Genomic DNA, 15,908 nt, shown 5'->3' on the forward strand with positions numbered 1-15,908 from the left:
AGGGTCTCTTGTACCAAATGGAACGCTGAAAAGCAGGCAACTCACTCAGTTCATACCTGTTCAATGTCAGCCGGGATCTAAGCCAGCCTCTGACTCCCAGTGCAGGGCTGTCACCCACGGACACTATTCACTGTCATGTGCCAGACGTGCCCTGCACTTCCCCTCTCCTGTCACTTACCCAACCGCGTGGTACCTCAATAGCCAGTTCATAGATGAAGACACGGAGGTTCGCATTAGCTGGCAGGTGTAGGTCAGGAAATGGACGCAAGCCCCACAGGCCTAGCGTTCAGTTTCTCACTTTCTCCTCACTGCTCTTCCCACCATCCTTCCCCAAGACGCCTGCAGGTGGAAATGCGGCTATAGAGGTTGGTCCCACCCAACCCCACAACATAGCAATCAGCTGTGGAAATTTGCTCCACCCCAGATATGTGGTCATAGGAAGTGAGGGTTCAGAGGTTCCCAGGCTGGGTTAAATCTCAGTTCTACTCCTTACTGGCCGTGTGGCCTTGGGTTAGTCATTGACTTCAGTTTTGTCCGTTGTTAGCTGTAGAAGCGGAGAAGGCAATGGCAAGCCACTCCAGTACTCTTGCCTAGAAAATCCCATGGATGGAGGAGCCTGGTAGGCTGCAGTCCATGGGGTCGCTAAGGGTCGGACACGACTGAGCGACTTCACTTTCACTTTTCACTTTCACACATCGGAGAAGGAAATGGCAACCCACTCCAGTGTTCTTGCCTGGAGAATCCCAGGGATGGGGGAGCCTGGTGGGCTCCCATCTATGGGGTCACACAGAGTCGGACACGACTGAAGTGACTTAGCAGCAGCAGCTGTACAAGGGACTGACCACTGTGCCCACCTTCCTGCGTTCTAATGGGTATAAATCAGCTACCGCTGTGTCTCTTTGAGATCAGTTAATGGATCTCCTCCAGGATCACCTGGCTGATAAACAAGAGGGTCTCAGCCTCCCCCCGCAACATTCCCCGAATCAGAATACCCAGATGGGTCTGGGCCTCCTGCACTGGCAGAAAGTTCTGTGTGTCCCACCAAGTTTAATGCCACAGAGGTTAAGGACTAGGGTCATAGCAGGGACTGAAAATAAGCATTCAGCCTCAGCCAGACCAGGGACTCAGGGGCACCACTCTGGGACCTCAAATTCGCATCAACCAGCATCAATCTCGGATGATTTCCTGGAGCATCAGGCTGTACCTGACGCTGCTGGGAGACGGAAGACCTGCTCCAGAAGTGGATTCCTTCTAGGAGCTTTGCAGATCGTGTTGGAACTGGCCGTCCACCTGTGTCCAGTGAGAAATAACAGCAGAGCGTTGCTGGGGACAGAATCGGGAAACAGGGAATCGCGTGGCTGCCTTTGACTGCCGCACGAGGGATGAGAACTGCCTGGAATTCCCAGGATGGGTTAGACCCAGACGCTCCGGGATGGTGGTGCAGACTCTGGCGACGGCTGGAGTCACCACTCCTGGAAGCGGGTCCGCCCAGGTCTGCGCGTCCGCGAGGTGGGAGCGGGCGAGGGGGACCCAGAGTGCCCCCGAGGCTGCGATGCTGACAGCCGCCAGCAGAGGGGGCCCTCCTCGCGCCGCGGCTCAGGGCCCGCGGAGCCGATTAACGTCAAAGGAGCCGCGAGGCCACAGAGCTGCTTGGCCGAGGGGCTCAAGGAACGTTCCTAAGCTTCCAGCTCTGAAGACAGAGGTTTGGCACCCCTACCTCAGTGTGAGGCGACGGCACAGAAGCAGTGGTCTGGGGAGACGCCCAGTTCCCCCTGACCCGCTGGGCCCTGGGAGCAGAAGTCCACGAGGCCAGGGGTCTAGAAATTTCAGGATGCCCCAGCAGCCTTGCCTCCCCGTGGTTGCGCTGATAACGCTGACCCCCAGATGCTGGAGACGGTGCCCCAGAAGGGCGCCCTGGCCCCGGTGTGCCCCGATTCACGCCCCCGCTCGTGGGATGGGACAGGACGCGCCCAGCCAGGCGGGAAACGGACCCTGCAACCTGTTGCCAAAGGTCGGAGCGCGAATTAAGTTTGTCTCTTGTCTTCCCGGTCTGCCCTCCCACTCCAGGGGCTGGTCAGATAACAGGCAGGTTTACTGTAGGGTGAGGCAGGGGAGGTCACTCCAGGTCAGGTGCTCCCTGGTTATGGACTTCCATGCAGGGTTTTGGGGAGGGGCACTGGTGGGCTCTGAGAGCACAAATCTCCTTGGATTTTACACCCTAAACGCCTTACCTGACTCCTCCTAGCCCTGTTCTGGCAGCCTGTGATACTGTGTGTGTTCCCTGGGCTGTGCTTACCACTCTGAATTCCATCACGTCCCTCTAAAAACCCCCCAAGGATTTTTGAGCACCTAGAATATGGCAAGCCACTCCAGTACTCTTGCCCGGAAAATCCCATAGACGGAGGAGCCTGGTAGGCTGCAGTCCGTGGGGTCGCTAAGGGTCGGACACGACTGAGCGACTTCACTTTCACTTTTCGCTTTCACACATTGGAGAAGGAAATGGCAACCCACTCCAGTGTTCTTGCCTGGAGAATCCCAGGGACGGGGGAGCCTGGTGGGCTTCCGTCTATGGGGTCACACAGAGTCGGACACGACTGAAGTGACTTAGCAGCAGCAGCAGCAGCAGCAGCAGAATAAAACCCAGCTCCTTTTTAGTTCAGAAACCCCTCTGGCCTCAGCCTCCCCCTGCACAAGGCTCTCCCTTTCCCTGCTGTCTCTTCCAAACATAGAAGTTTTCAGTTTGCTCCTGGACTCAGTTTGCTCTCCTCTGCCACAGGACCTTTGCACATACAAATCTTTCTGCCAGCATTGATTTTCCCTCCAGTAGCCATATGGCTCTCAGCCTAAATATCATCCCTGCAGCTTCCTTCCCTGACTACTCAGTCATTTGGTCTTTTTTCCACTGCCTGAGATGCTCTGCTTTCTCAGCTTCTCTAGAGTGTCAGCACCACGGGAGCAGTGGGACCTTACCTGTCTGTCTCTTTGTTGACTAAGATGTCCAACACCCATTAAGCCCCTGGGGTTCACTGGGGGTCCATTGAGAGGTATTGCTGGGGTAAAGTGTCCTTAGAGGAGCCCTTGATGAACTGGGAATAGAAAGCAGGTATGTGAAAAAGGTTGGTTTGCAGCCTCTAATGGAGAAGGAAATGGCAACCCACTCCAGTACTCTTTCTTGGAAAATCCCATGGACGGAGGAGCCTGGTAGGCTGCAGTCCATGGGGTCGCTAAGAGTTGGACACGACTGAGAGACTTCACTTTCATGCATTGGAGCAGGAAATGGCAACCCACTCCAGTGTTCTTGCCTGGAGAATCCCAGGGATGGGGGAGCCTGGTGGGCTGCCATCTATGGGGTAGCACAGAGTCAGACACGACTGAAGCAACTTAGCAGCAGCAGCAGCGGCCTCTAAGATGGGTGGAACATTCTGCCTGATTCTATACCATGGCCTGCTTCTGTGGGAAGAGGGGAAAATTAGGGGATTTTTCTTTTAAATATTGCTTCAGAGGTAGGGTTGCCAGATAAGATCCAGCCTGTCCAGTTATGTTTGAATTTCAGATAAACAAGGAGTGACGTTTTAAAGTGTAACTGCAATACTTTGGCCACCTCATGCGACGAGTTGACTCACTGGAAAAGACTCTGATGCTGGGAAAGGTTGGGGGCGGGAGGAGAAGGGGACGACGGAGAATGAGATGGCTGGATGGCATCACCGACTCTGTGGACATGAGTTTGAGTGTACTCCGGGAGTTGGTGATGGACAGGGAGGCCTGGCGTGCTGTGATTCATGGGGTCGCTGAGAGTCGGACACGACTGAGCGACTGAACTGAACTGAATTGAACCCAAATATTGTAGGAGGCCTACTTCTACGAAAAATTTGTTTGTTGTTGATCTGAATTGAAAATGTAGAACTGAGTGTCCTCTGTTCTTCTTTGCTAAACCGGGCAAGCCTGTTCATCGGGCTGAGGCCCTCCGTGATGCCCTTGCCTTCTGAGTCATCTGGCCGGGGGTTCCAGCTGCTCACCATGCCCTTGTCAGCCAGCCCTGGCCCTCAGCCCAGCTGCTGGGGCAGGGGCTCCCCCCGCTTTTAATTACAGCCTGAGCCTTGGATGTGAAGGTCACCAAATGTCAAGTGGGGCCCTGAGGACTCTGAAGAGCGTTTAAGTGGCTCTTGGCGCCTGCCTACATCTTAGGGTTGTGGCTCTGACCTTTGCTTGATGTGTAAGTATTTATTTTTTAAACCACCTCGCCTTCTGATATGAAATATTCCTTGATAGAGGGGCAAGGGAGTGGAGCAGTTTGAGCTTTGGTTGGCAGCATGTTACCAAATGCCATCATGCTTGGGCAGGGAAGGACTTCTGCAGCTGCAGGACCCCTACACCTCCCCCGGCAAAGCTGAGTGAGCCCGTCCACACCAGCTGTTGTGTGGTTCGTGTCTGCTCCATCTCACTTAAGTGCTGTTGTTAGGTGCCCCTGGCAGGGTTAAGGTGCAGAGAGATAGAAGGCAGGGATGTGGAGCTCACAGATGCTCACATGGAAGCCCAGGAAAGGGCAGCCTGTACTGTGGGCCCTCTGTCCCTCTGGGACTTCGTAAGCCTGGGGTGTGCCCAGCTCCTAGTGAATGCTTATCCTGCATGTGCTACCTTACACCGAGGCACAGTGTCGATGCTTGTGTGATTCCTTAAACACAGAATTTGCAATTTTATTTTTATTTATTTTGGCCACACCATCCAGCATGCAGGATCTTAGTTCCTCAACCAGAGATCAAACCCTGCTCCCTGCAGTGGAAGCACAGTCTTAGCCATTGGGCTGCCAGGGAAGTCCTGAATTTTTAATTAAAAAAATTTTTTTAAATTTATTTTTATTTTTGGCTGTGCTGGGTCTTTGTTGCTGCAAGGACTTTTTTTTTACTCTAGTTTCAGCCAGTAGGGGCTACTCTCTAGTTGTGGTGTACAGTCTTTTTATTGCGGTGGCTTCTCTTGTTGCAGAGGATGGGCTCTGGGACATGTAGGTTTCCGTAGTGGTGGCTCCCAGGCTCTAGAACACAGGCTCAATAATTGTGGCGCATGGGCTTAGCTGCTCCATGGCATGTGGGATCTTCCCAGATTAGGGATTGAACCCGTGTCTCCTGCATTGGCAGGTGGGTTCTTTACCACTGAGCCACCAGAAATTTTTTATTTCTTAACTAGAAATTATACTAATAACTTGAGAAAAACTAGAGAAAATTCCAAGAAATTCCGTCACTGATGGGCTCTTTAGTAGCTAATCCTTCAAGTTTTTATGTAAACGCATTAGCTAACCAGCTGTGTCACCAACCAGCTGTGTGACCTTGATAAGTTATTGAACCTCTCTGTGCCTGTCTCCTCTGCACAGTGGAGAGCTGAGTGTAGAGTAGGTGTGGGCCTCAGGGTCCACAGAATGCTGATCTGAGGCTTTGCTGTATTAATCTCTCCAGCCCTCCCCAAGGGCACATGGCTCATTCCTTGCCAAGTTCACTGTAACCCATGCCTAAGTCCTGAAGTCCAGAAACTTTTACCTGTGCATGCTCCCACTATGAGCACATCAGTTGGGGTTATTTATGTCGTGGTAACAAATAAACCCTTGGGCTTCTTTGGTGGCTCAGATGATGAAGAATCTGCCTGCAAAGCAGGAGACATGGGTTTGATCCCTGGGTTGGGAAGATCCCCTGGAGGAGGGGATGGCAACTCATTCCAGTATTCTTGCCTGGAGAATCCCCATGGACAGAGGTGCCTGAGGGGCTACAGTCCATGGAGTTGCAAAGAGTCAGACATGACTGAGTGACTAAGCACAACAAATAAACCCTTAGTGGCTGATGCATGTTGTGTCCTGTTGTTTAGTCATGTCCGACTGCAACCTTACGGACTGTAGCCCACCAGGCTTCTCAGTACATGGGATTTTCCAGGCAAAACTCCTGTAGTGGGTTGCCATTTCCTGCTCCAAGGAATCTTCCCAATCCAGGCATCAAACACACATTCTCTTGTGTCTCCTGCCCTGGCAGGCGAATTCTATACCACTGAGTTGCTTGGGAAGCCACTCATGGCTGATGATGAGTGCTTTTTTGTTCCCATTGCCTGTCAATGGGAACTGGCTAGACCACTTCTCCCACATTTGCTAACTTCTGAATCAGCAACCAGACAGAGAAGCAGTTATCTTTCATTTTTTAAATTTACTGTAAAACAAAACACAAATGCAAAACACACACACACACACAAAACAATGTGTAGTTTTGTGAATAATGTAAATTCCCTTGTAACTACCATCCAGGACAGGTGGAACTTTGCCAGTCACCCAGTCCCGATTCCAGCTGCCCCCTTTCCTTCCAAAAGTAACCACTGTCCTGGCTTTCATAGTGATGACCTCCTTGTATTTGTTGTTGTTAAGTTTTTTGGCCATGCCTTGCAGCTTGTGGGATCTTAGTTCCCTGACCAGTGATTGAACTGGGACCCCTTGGCTCCCTGCATCGGAAATGCAAAATCTTAACCATTGAATCACCATCGAATCCCGTGGGGTTCAGTTCATTTTAAGTTAAACTTTATTTTGAGATTAATTGTTGAGTCATGCGTAGTTGTAGGAAAATAATACAACGACTCCAAGTATCCTTTGCCCAATTTCCCTCAGTGGTAACTACGGTGTAATATTTACATCGCTGAGTCCATGCTTGCTCTGCTCGCTGCACAAAAGGCCAATAAATCCAAGATGAGATGTTGAGGCAAGAAATACAACTTTATTCAGAAAGCCAGCAGACTGAGAAGATGGCAGACTAATGTCTCAAAAGAAACCATCTTATCAGGGTCAGGATGCCAGGGTCTTTTATAGAACAGAGATTGTGGGAGATGAGGAAATAAAGTAAAAAGACCATTAACCTTGCAAATATCTCCTAGAATGGCAAACCTTGGAGAGGGGATGTGTTAATTTCTTCCTTCTTATAGCCATCCACAAATGAACAGGCTCCTGAACAAAGGCACTTTGGTTTAATATTCAGGCAATGGGGCAGCATTCCCTGAGGCAGACCATGGAGTACAAACAGTATCCTTTTAGTGAACAAAAGCAGTATCCTTTTAGTGAACTTTACTTTGGGAAGCAAAGTTAAAGTAAAAGAGAAAACAGATCTAACATGGAGTCAGAATTGACCCTTCCCTGCAACAATTACACAGCCCAGAGAATGACCTTGTTTTCCATCTTTGTCATTTCAAGAATGTTCTATAAGTGGAGTCATTTATATTCCCATTTATTTACAGTATATACCCATTGAGGATCAGCTTTTTTCATCCAGCTTAATTCTTTGAAAATTCATCCAGGTTGTTGGGTGAATCAGTAGTTTGCTCCTTCTTACTGCTGAATAGGGTTTCATGGTATGGATAGATCACTGTTTGTAGAACCATTCACACATTGAAATGCATCTGGGTTATGTCCAGTTTGGGACTATGATGAATAATGCTCCTAGAAACTCTTGTGTACAGGTATTTATGTGAATGTGGTTTTCATTTCTTTGGGGTAAATTCTTGGGAGTGCAACTGTTGAGTTCCTGGCCTACTTTTGTTTTTAAGAAGTTGCCAAACTGTCTTCCAAAGTGGCTGGACTATTCTATGTTTCCCAGTGTAGGAGTGATCCACTTTCTCCGCATCTTCGAATGGTATTTGGTGTTGTCACTATTTATTTTTGCCATTGTGGCTTTGATTTGCATTTCCCTGATGGCTGTTGATGCAAATCTTTTCATGTGTTTATTTGCTTTCTGTATATCCTCTTTGAAATGTCTGCTCATGTCTTTGCCCAGGTTCTAACTGGATTGTTTGGTTTCTGCTATTGAATTTTGAGAGTTCTTTATAAACTCTAGACTGTAGTCCTTTGTTGAATTTGCATTTGCAAATATTTTCTTCTAGTCTGAAGCTTGTCTTTTTGTCCCTTTAACAGAGATTTTCCAGAAAATTAAAGTTTCTAATTTTGATGAAATTAAACTTACCAATTTATCCTTTCATGGATCATGAATTTGATGTCAAATCTCTTTGCCCTAGATCCCTAAGAATTTCTCCTGTTTTCTTAATTTTTATTTTTCCCCCCATTTTACTGAGATAAATTGAAATATAGCACTATAGAAATTTAAGGTGTACAGCATAGTGATTTGACTTACAAACATCATGATATGATGACCACAATAAGTTTAGTGAACATCCATTATCTCATATAGATATAAAATTTAAAGATTATTTTTTGTGATGAGAACTCTTAGAATTTACTCTGTTAACCTTCTTATATAATATGCAATGTGCATGCCTGCAAAGTCACTTCAGTCATGTCTAACTCTTTGTGACCCTCGACTGTAGCTGGCCAGGCTCCTCTGACCATGGGATTTTCCAGGCAAGAATGCTGGAGTGGGTTGCCATTTCCTCCTTCAGGGTATCTTCCCAACCCAGGGATCGAACCCAAGTCTCAGGTCTCCTTAATTGGCAGGTGGGTTCTTTACCACTAGCACCACCTGGGAAGCCCATAATATACAACAATGTTTATTATATTAGTCATGTTGCATATCACATCCCTACTACTGGTTTATCTTATAAAGTCTGTACCTTTTGACCACCTTCACCCAATGCCTCCTCTCCCCGCCCCTGCCTCTGGTAATCACAAATCTGATCTCTTCTATGATTTTGTTTCTGAAGCATAGTTGACCTACAATTGTATGTTAATTTCTGGTACACAACATAGTAATTCAATATTTCTAAACAGTACAAAATGATCACCACAATAAGTCTAATTACCATCTGTCACCATACACAGATATTATATTATTATTGACTATGTTAAAACATTATTATATTTTCTTTATTAAAAGTTTCATAGTTTCATATTTTACATTTAAACTGGTGATCCATTTTGAATTAATTAATTTTTTTTTGGCCGCACTGTGTGGCATGTGGAACTTTCCCAAGCAGGAGGATCAAACCCATGCTCCTTGCATTGGAAGAATGGAGTCTTAACCACTGGACCACCAGGGTAGTCCTTGAATTAATTTTTATATAATAAATGAGAGTTAGCCTAAGGGTGTTCACCCCCTCCTTTGAATATCCACTTCCTTTAGCATCTTTGTTAAAAAAACTGTGATTTCCTCCATTGAATGGCTTTTGCATCTTATTGGGCATATTTGTGAGAGTAAGCCTATTTCTGGATTCTCTGTTCCATCAATCTATGTGTTATCTTTTTCTTGCCTTCATATGGGTGTCAATATCCAATTTTGATTAACTGCAGCTAATTACAATTAGTTTTGAAATCAGGTAGACTAATCCCTCTAGCTTTATGCTTCCCCCCTCAAATTGTTTATCTATTATAGTTCTTTTGCCTTTCCTTATAATTTTAGAATTTGAGAGTAACCTTGTCTATACCTACCAAAAAAAAAACTTTACTGGAACTTTAATACGAATAATTTTAAACCTATATATCCATCTGGAGAGAGTTGACATTTTTACTGTGCTGAATCTTCCAATTATGAACATATGTCTCTTCATTTATTTAGATATCCTTTGATTGCTTTTATCTGTGTTGTGTAGTTTTCAGCATGAAAGCTCTGAACATGAAGCATTAGATTTTATCTAATGTTTTGAATGATTGTAAAATAGTATTGTATATTTTAACTTTGTTCATGTGTTCCTTACAAGTATAAGAAATATAATTGATTTGTGTGTGTAGATCATGTATCTTGTGATTGATAAACTCACTAGTCTAAGAGTTTTTGGCAGATTCCTTGGAATTTTCTATATAGACAATCGTCATCTGCAGATAGAGGCCATTTTATTTCCTCTTATCTGTATGCTTTTTATTCTTTGTATAACATTGAAATCCATTCTTCTCTAAATATTTGGTGTAATTCTCAAGCAAAACCATCTGGAACTGGAAATTTCTTTCTTCAGGAGTTTTTGCATTATGAATTCAATTTCCTTAATAGTTACAGAGTTGTTCAAATTACCCATTTCACGTTGGGTGAGTTGTTGTTATAATTTGTGTTTTTAAATGAAGTGAATCAGTTTCTTGAAGTTGTCAAATTTATATGTATACAGTTGTCCCTTATTAACCTTTTGATCCCCATCTCATTACTGATACTGTTTTTATTTTCTTCTTTGTCTGTCTTGCTGGAAGTTTATCAATTTTATCCATCTTTTCTGATAACAACCTGTTTGTTGTATCGGTTTTCCATACTGGTTTTCTCTTTAGTTTCATTGATTTCTGCTCTTTGATGTCTCTTTCCCTCTGCTTTTGTTCTTGGCTTAGTTTGCTCTTCTTTTTCTAAGTTCTTGAGCTGGGAACTTAGGTCACTGATGGAAAACTTTCCCTCTTTTCTAATGTATGCATTTATCACTATAAATTTCCCTCTCAGTGATAGCTGTGTCCCAGAAAATTTGATAGGTTGTATTTTCATTTTCATTCAATTCAATGTATTTTTGATTTCTCTTGAGACTTACTCCTTGACCCATAAGTTATTTAGAAATGTGTTGCATAATTTCCAAGTCTTTGGAATTCTGTTATCTCCTGTCACTGATTTCTGGTTTGAATCCATTTGGGCAGAGAATACACGACATATGATTTCAGTTCTCTAACATGTGTTGAGGTTTATTTTTTCAGTTTTATTGACATATAACACTGTATTAGTTTTAGGTATACAACATGATTATATCTGTATGATATTTATTTATTTATATATGGCTGCACTATGTGGCTTGTGGGATCTTAATTCCTTGACCAGGGATTGAACCCAGGCTGTAGCAGTGCACCAGGGAATTCCTTATGTATATTTATATGGGGCTTTCCTGGTGGCTCAGAGGGTAAAGAATCTGTCTGCAATGACAGAGACCTGGGTTCAGTCCCTGGGTCAGGAAGATCCCCTGGAGAGGGAAATGGCAACCCATGCCACTATTCTAGCCTAGAGAATCCCATGGCCAGAGGAACCTGGTGGGCTACTGTTCATGGGGTCACAAAGAGTCGGACACCACTGAGCAACTAATACTTTCACTTTCACACACACACACACACACACACACAAATATTTGGGCTTCCCAAGTGGCACTAGTGGTAAAGAACCTACCTGCCAATGCAGGATAGGTAAGAGACATGGGTTATTTGGCAATATATACATATATTTGGAGGGGCTTCCCAAGTGGCACAAGTGGTAAAGAACTTGCCTGCCAGTGCAGGAGACATAGTAGACGGGGGTTCGATCCCTGGGTCGGGAAGATACCCTGCAGGAGGGCATGGCAACCCACTCAAGTATTCTTGCCTGGAGAATCCCGTGGAAAACGGAGGCTGGTAGGCTACATTCCATAGAGTTGCACATAGTCAGACACGACTGAAGTGACTTAGCATGCATGCATATATATTTGGAAAATATATATATTGCAAAATGGTTATCACAATCAATTTAGTTAACGTTATCACCTCACATAATGATAAAAAAGTTTTCTTGTGATGAGAACTTTGATTTACTTTCTCAGCAGCTTTCAATATGATATAGTATTATCAATAGTATTATCAACTGTAGTCACCATAGTGTACTATATCCTGCAAACTTATATATCTTATAACTGGAAGTTTTTAACCTTTTAACCACCTTTACCTGGTGGCTCAGACGGTAAAGCATTTGCCTACAATGCAGGAGATCCAGGTTGGATCCCTGGGTTGGGAAGATCCCCTGGCGAAGGAAATGGCAATCCACTCCAGTACTCTTGCCTGGAAAATCCCATGGATGGAGGAGCCTGGTGGGCTCAGTCCATGGGATTGCAAAGAGTCGGACACAACTGAGCGACTTCACTTTTACTTTCACTCTCACCCATTTTGCTCACCCCTCACCTCTGGCACCATCAGTCTGTTCTCTGTGTCTGTGATTTCACCTTTTTCAGATTCTACATGTAACTGCAATCATATAGTTGGCTTAAAACTCAACATTCGGAAAACTAAGATCATGGCCTCTGGTCCCATCACTTCATGGGAAATAGATGGAGAAACAATGGAAACAGTAACAGATTTTATTTTGGGGGGCTCCAAAATCACTGCAGATGGTGACTGCAGCCAGGAAATTAAAAGACGCTAGCTCCTTGGAAGAAAAGCTATGACCAAGCTAGACAGCATATTAAAAAGCAGAGACATCACTTTGCCAACAAAGGTCTGTCTAATCAAAGCTGTGTTTTTTCCAGTAGTCATGTATGGAAGTGAGAGTTGGACCATAAAGAAAGCTGAGCACTCAAGAATTGATGCTTTTGAACTGTGGTATTGGAGAAGACTCTTGAGAGTCCCTTGGACTGTACAGAGATCCAACCAGTCAATCTTAAATGAAATCAGTCCCGAATGTTCATTGGAAGGATTGATGCTGAAGCTGAAACTCCAGTACTTTGGCCACCTGATGCGAAGAACTGACTCATTGGAAAAGACCCTGATGCTGGGAAAGATTGAAGGCAGGCGGAGAAGGGGATGACAAGAGGATGAGATGGTTGGATGGCATCACTGACTCAATGGCCACGAGTTTGAGCAAGCTCCAGGAGTTGGTGATGGACAGGAAAGCCTGGTGTGCTGCAGTCCACGGGGTCACAGAGTTGGACACACTGAGTGACTGAACTGATTCTAACAGGCATGAGATAATATATCCTCGTGGTTTTGATTTATATTTTCCTGATGAGTAGTGGTTTGAGCACCTCTTGTACCTGATGCTTGATCCTGTATCAAGTTACTTGATGCTATTCTGATTTTTAGTACCTGTTTTTGTTTTCGGAATTTTATCTGATATTTATCCCTAATATTCAGGAACTTCACAGTGCTTCCAGGCCTGGCCCCCCTTTTCCTTGGTTTTACCTGGTGGGTACTCTGTTGGGAGCTTGAAACTTTCCTATTTTTTTTTTTAAGATTTTTTTTTTATATGGACTCCTTTTATTAAAATCTTCATTGAACTTCTTACAGTATTGCTTCTGTTGTTAACGTTCTGATTTTCTGGCCTTGAAGCATGTGAGATCTTAGCTCCCTGACCAGGGATCGAACACACACCCCCTGCATTGGAAGGCAAAATCATAACCACTGGACCACCAGGGAAGTCCTGAAACTTTCCTATTAAAAAAATTATTAAAAATTATAAAAACATTTTTTCCTCTTTCCAGAACTTCTGTTGTTTTAATGTTTAGCTCCTGGATTAAACATCTAGTTTTCTTTTTATGAAAAATTTTGATCTTGATCCTTCTATATTTTCCGATCCTTTATTAGTACTATTGCTCATCTATTTGTTTTCAACTTTAGTCACTTCAAATTCTTAAGAGCTATACACTTTCCCTGTTCCTCTGAGTAAGTACCCCGTAATTTCATGGGCACAAAATCATCTCTAATTAACATTTTTTGCAACCATACATAGCACATTGAGTTTCTACAGAACTGCTGTCTCAAGTTTATTTAGACATTATGTAGTTCTTTCATATTCCGGGCACTGTTCCAAATAGTTGTACAAGTGTTCTCTTCCAGAATCCTCCGCCCAGGAGGTAGGTATTGTGAAGTGACCTAAAAGTCATTTGTCTAAGTCTCACAGCTGACTCGATGTTCATGCGTTTGAGCAAGCTCTGGGAGTTGGTGACAGATAGGGAGGCCTGGCATGCTGCAGTCCATGGGGTCGCAGAGTCACCACTGAATGACTGAACTAAACTGTCTGTAGGATGGTTAGTTTCAGCCCATTGGATCTAGTTCCCTAATCAGGGATGGAACCCAGGCCCCATGCATTGGGAACATGGAGTCTGAGCCACTGGACCTCCGCAAAGTCCCCTTGTACAGATTTTCTCTTAACCTCCCTGTTTTCATTACAGCCGTTGTTCTCACCCTTAGCTGTGATTGACATTCATGAGTCCAGGGACTTTGTGGTTAAACTGCTCCTGGGAATGTACTTGACATTTTATGCTGCATAACAGAGCAGCAGCAACAGAAAGGAATGGGGGCAATCAAAGTGTTTCTTACAGACTTCCAGCCCAGCTCCCTGTTTCCCAGCCCTCCTTTCAGAGAAGCCTTGTACCTCCCATACGTGAGGCTTTCTGGATTTCCATGGCCTGGACTGTAATCTACACTGCAGGCTACATTCCTGCCCACTACCTATACTGCAGGCACCCCATTTTCAGCTTTCCCTGCCTTAAGACAGATAATTATCCTTGTACATCATTCTTGCTGCTTCTGAAGTATGTTGATATTTTTTGTCTTCTATCACATCCCTCCTCTGTCCCTGTGGGTTTCTACATTAAAAATAAATTACTTTATAATTCTATTGGAGTTTTGGGAAGGAATTGACATAAATTTATGTTTAATCTCTCACGTTTAAACTACTACTTTAATGAGAAGGAAACACCTCACCCTTATGATTCCAAGCTAAGCAAATAAGATGTCTTGAAAAAGAAGCAATGACAGGCATTTAGAAAACAGCTTTGCACAGTGTCTGGTAGCAAGTCATGTGTCATCTGTATGGAGAAGGCACCCCTCTGTGTTAGAGGAAGAGTGAAAAGTTCTGATCTGGGAGAAATAAAAGATGAGGCAGGGACGGATTAGGGAATTCTACCTCTTCTAGGTTTTGCATTTTCCAACCAGGTCCCTGGGAACCTGCTTCTGGCAAAGGACGCAAAGGCTGTCTGGAGTCCTCTTCACATGTGAGATCAGTTTTTACACCCTGTAGTTGTATAAACACATGTTCAATCCAGAGACACCTGGAGGAGATGGCACCTCTCGGTTCTTGGAGCCTATCTTGTTCAGTCGCTAAGTCATGTCTGACTCTTTTCAACCCCATAGCCTGCAGCACATCAGGCTCCTCTGTCCTCCACTGTCTTCTGGAGTTTTCTCTGATTCATGTCTATTGAGTCAGTGATGCTGTCTAACCATCTCATCCTCTGTTGTTCCTTTCTCCTTTGGCCTTCTTCCTTTTCCCTACATCAGGGTCTTTTTCAGTGAGTCTGTTCTTCACATCAGGTGGCCAAAATATTGCAGCTTAAGCTTCAGCAGCAGTCCTTCCAATAAATATTCAGGATTGATTTCCTTTAAGATTGATCTCCTTGCAGTCCAAGGAACTCTCAAGAGTCTTCTCCAGCACCACAATTCAAAAGCATCAGTTCTTTGGTGCTCAGCCTTCTTTATGATCCAATTCTCACATCCATACATAACTACTGGAAAAACCATAGCTTTGAATAGATGGACCTTTGTTGGCAAAGTGATGTCTCTCTGCCTTTTATTACTCTGTCTAGGTTGGTCATAGCTTTCCTTCCAAGGAGCAGGCATTTTTTATTTTCATGGCTGCAGTTACCGTCCACAGTGATTTGAAAATGATGGCTTCACAATCTTTCAGACAGTGAATCTTCATGGTGTGGAGTAGAACCCAGCATTTTTTTCTCGCTCAGCATCCATTTCCTCTCTGATGATGTCTTGACGCTCTGAGAGCACATCTTCCCCACCTGAGTGGTTTAGTTAGGATAGGTTGAGTCAGTTGTCTGCATGTTTAGTCACTGATGGGGACCCAAGCTTTGCCTGTCAGATGCCTTTGTCTGAGACTTTGAGTTCTGAGAGAGTGAAAAAAGCACCAGGGAAAAAAATGGTTGGCAGTCATGCATCTCAGCTGGTGTTCCTTTAGCCGACACTTGGGCCTTGAGAAGGCTCTCCCAGGTTTTGCTTCCAGGTCCCTGCAGATGTCTTATATGTCCTTGTACCAATTAGAGTTTTTGCTGCAAGATAGCTCTTGGAAGGGGAAGGCACCTTAACATTGGTGGGAGGCTGGAGAACCAGACTTGGAACGTGAACATGGACCAAGGCTGTTTGTAGGGTTAAGGAAGAAGAAGCATGAAAATAATGTTTCAGTAGAAACAGTCCACCAGAGCATATTGGCAGCTGCTGAGCAAGATATGCTGCTGTGTCATCA

The sequence above is a fragment of the Moschus berezovskii genome, chromosome 17 (assembly GCF_049115385.1).
Source record: "Moschus berezovskii isolate FMDL1 chromosome 17, NW_MosBer_1.0, whole genome shotgun sequence".
In the NCBI taxonomy this organism is placed as follows: domain Eukaryota; kingdom Metazoa; phylum Chordata; class Mammalia; order Artiodactyla; family Moschidae; genus Moschus; species Moschus berezovskii.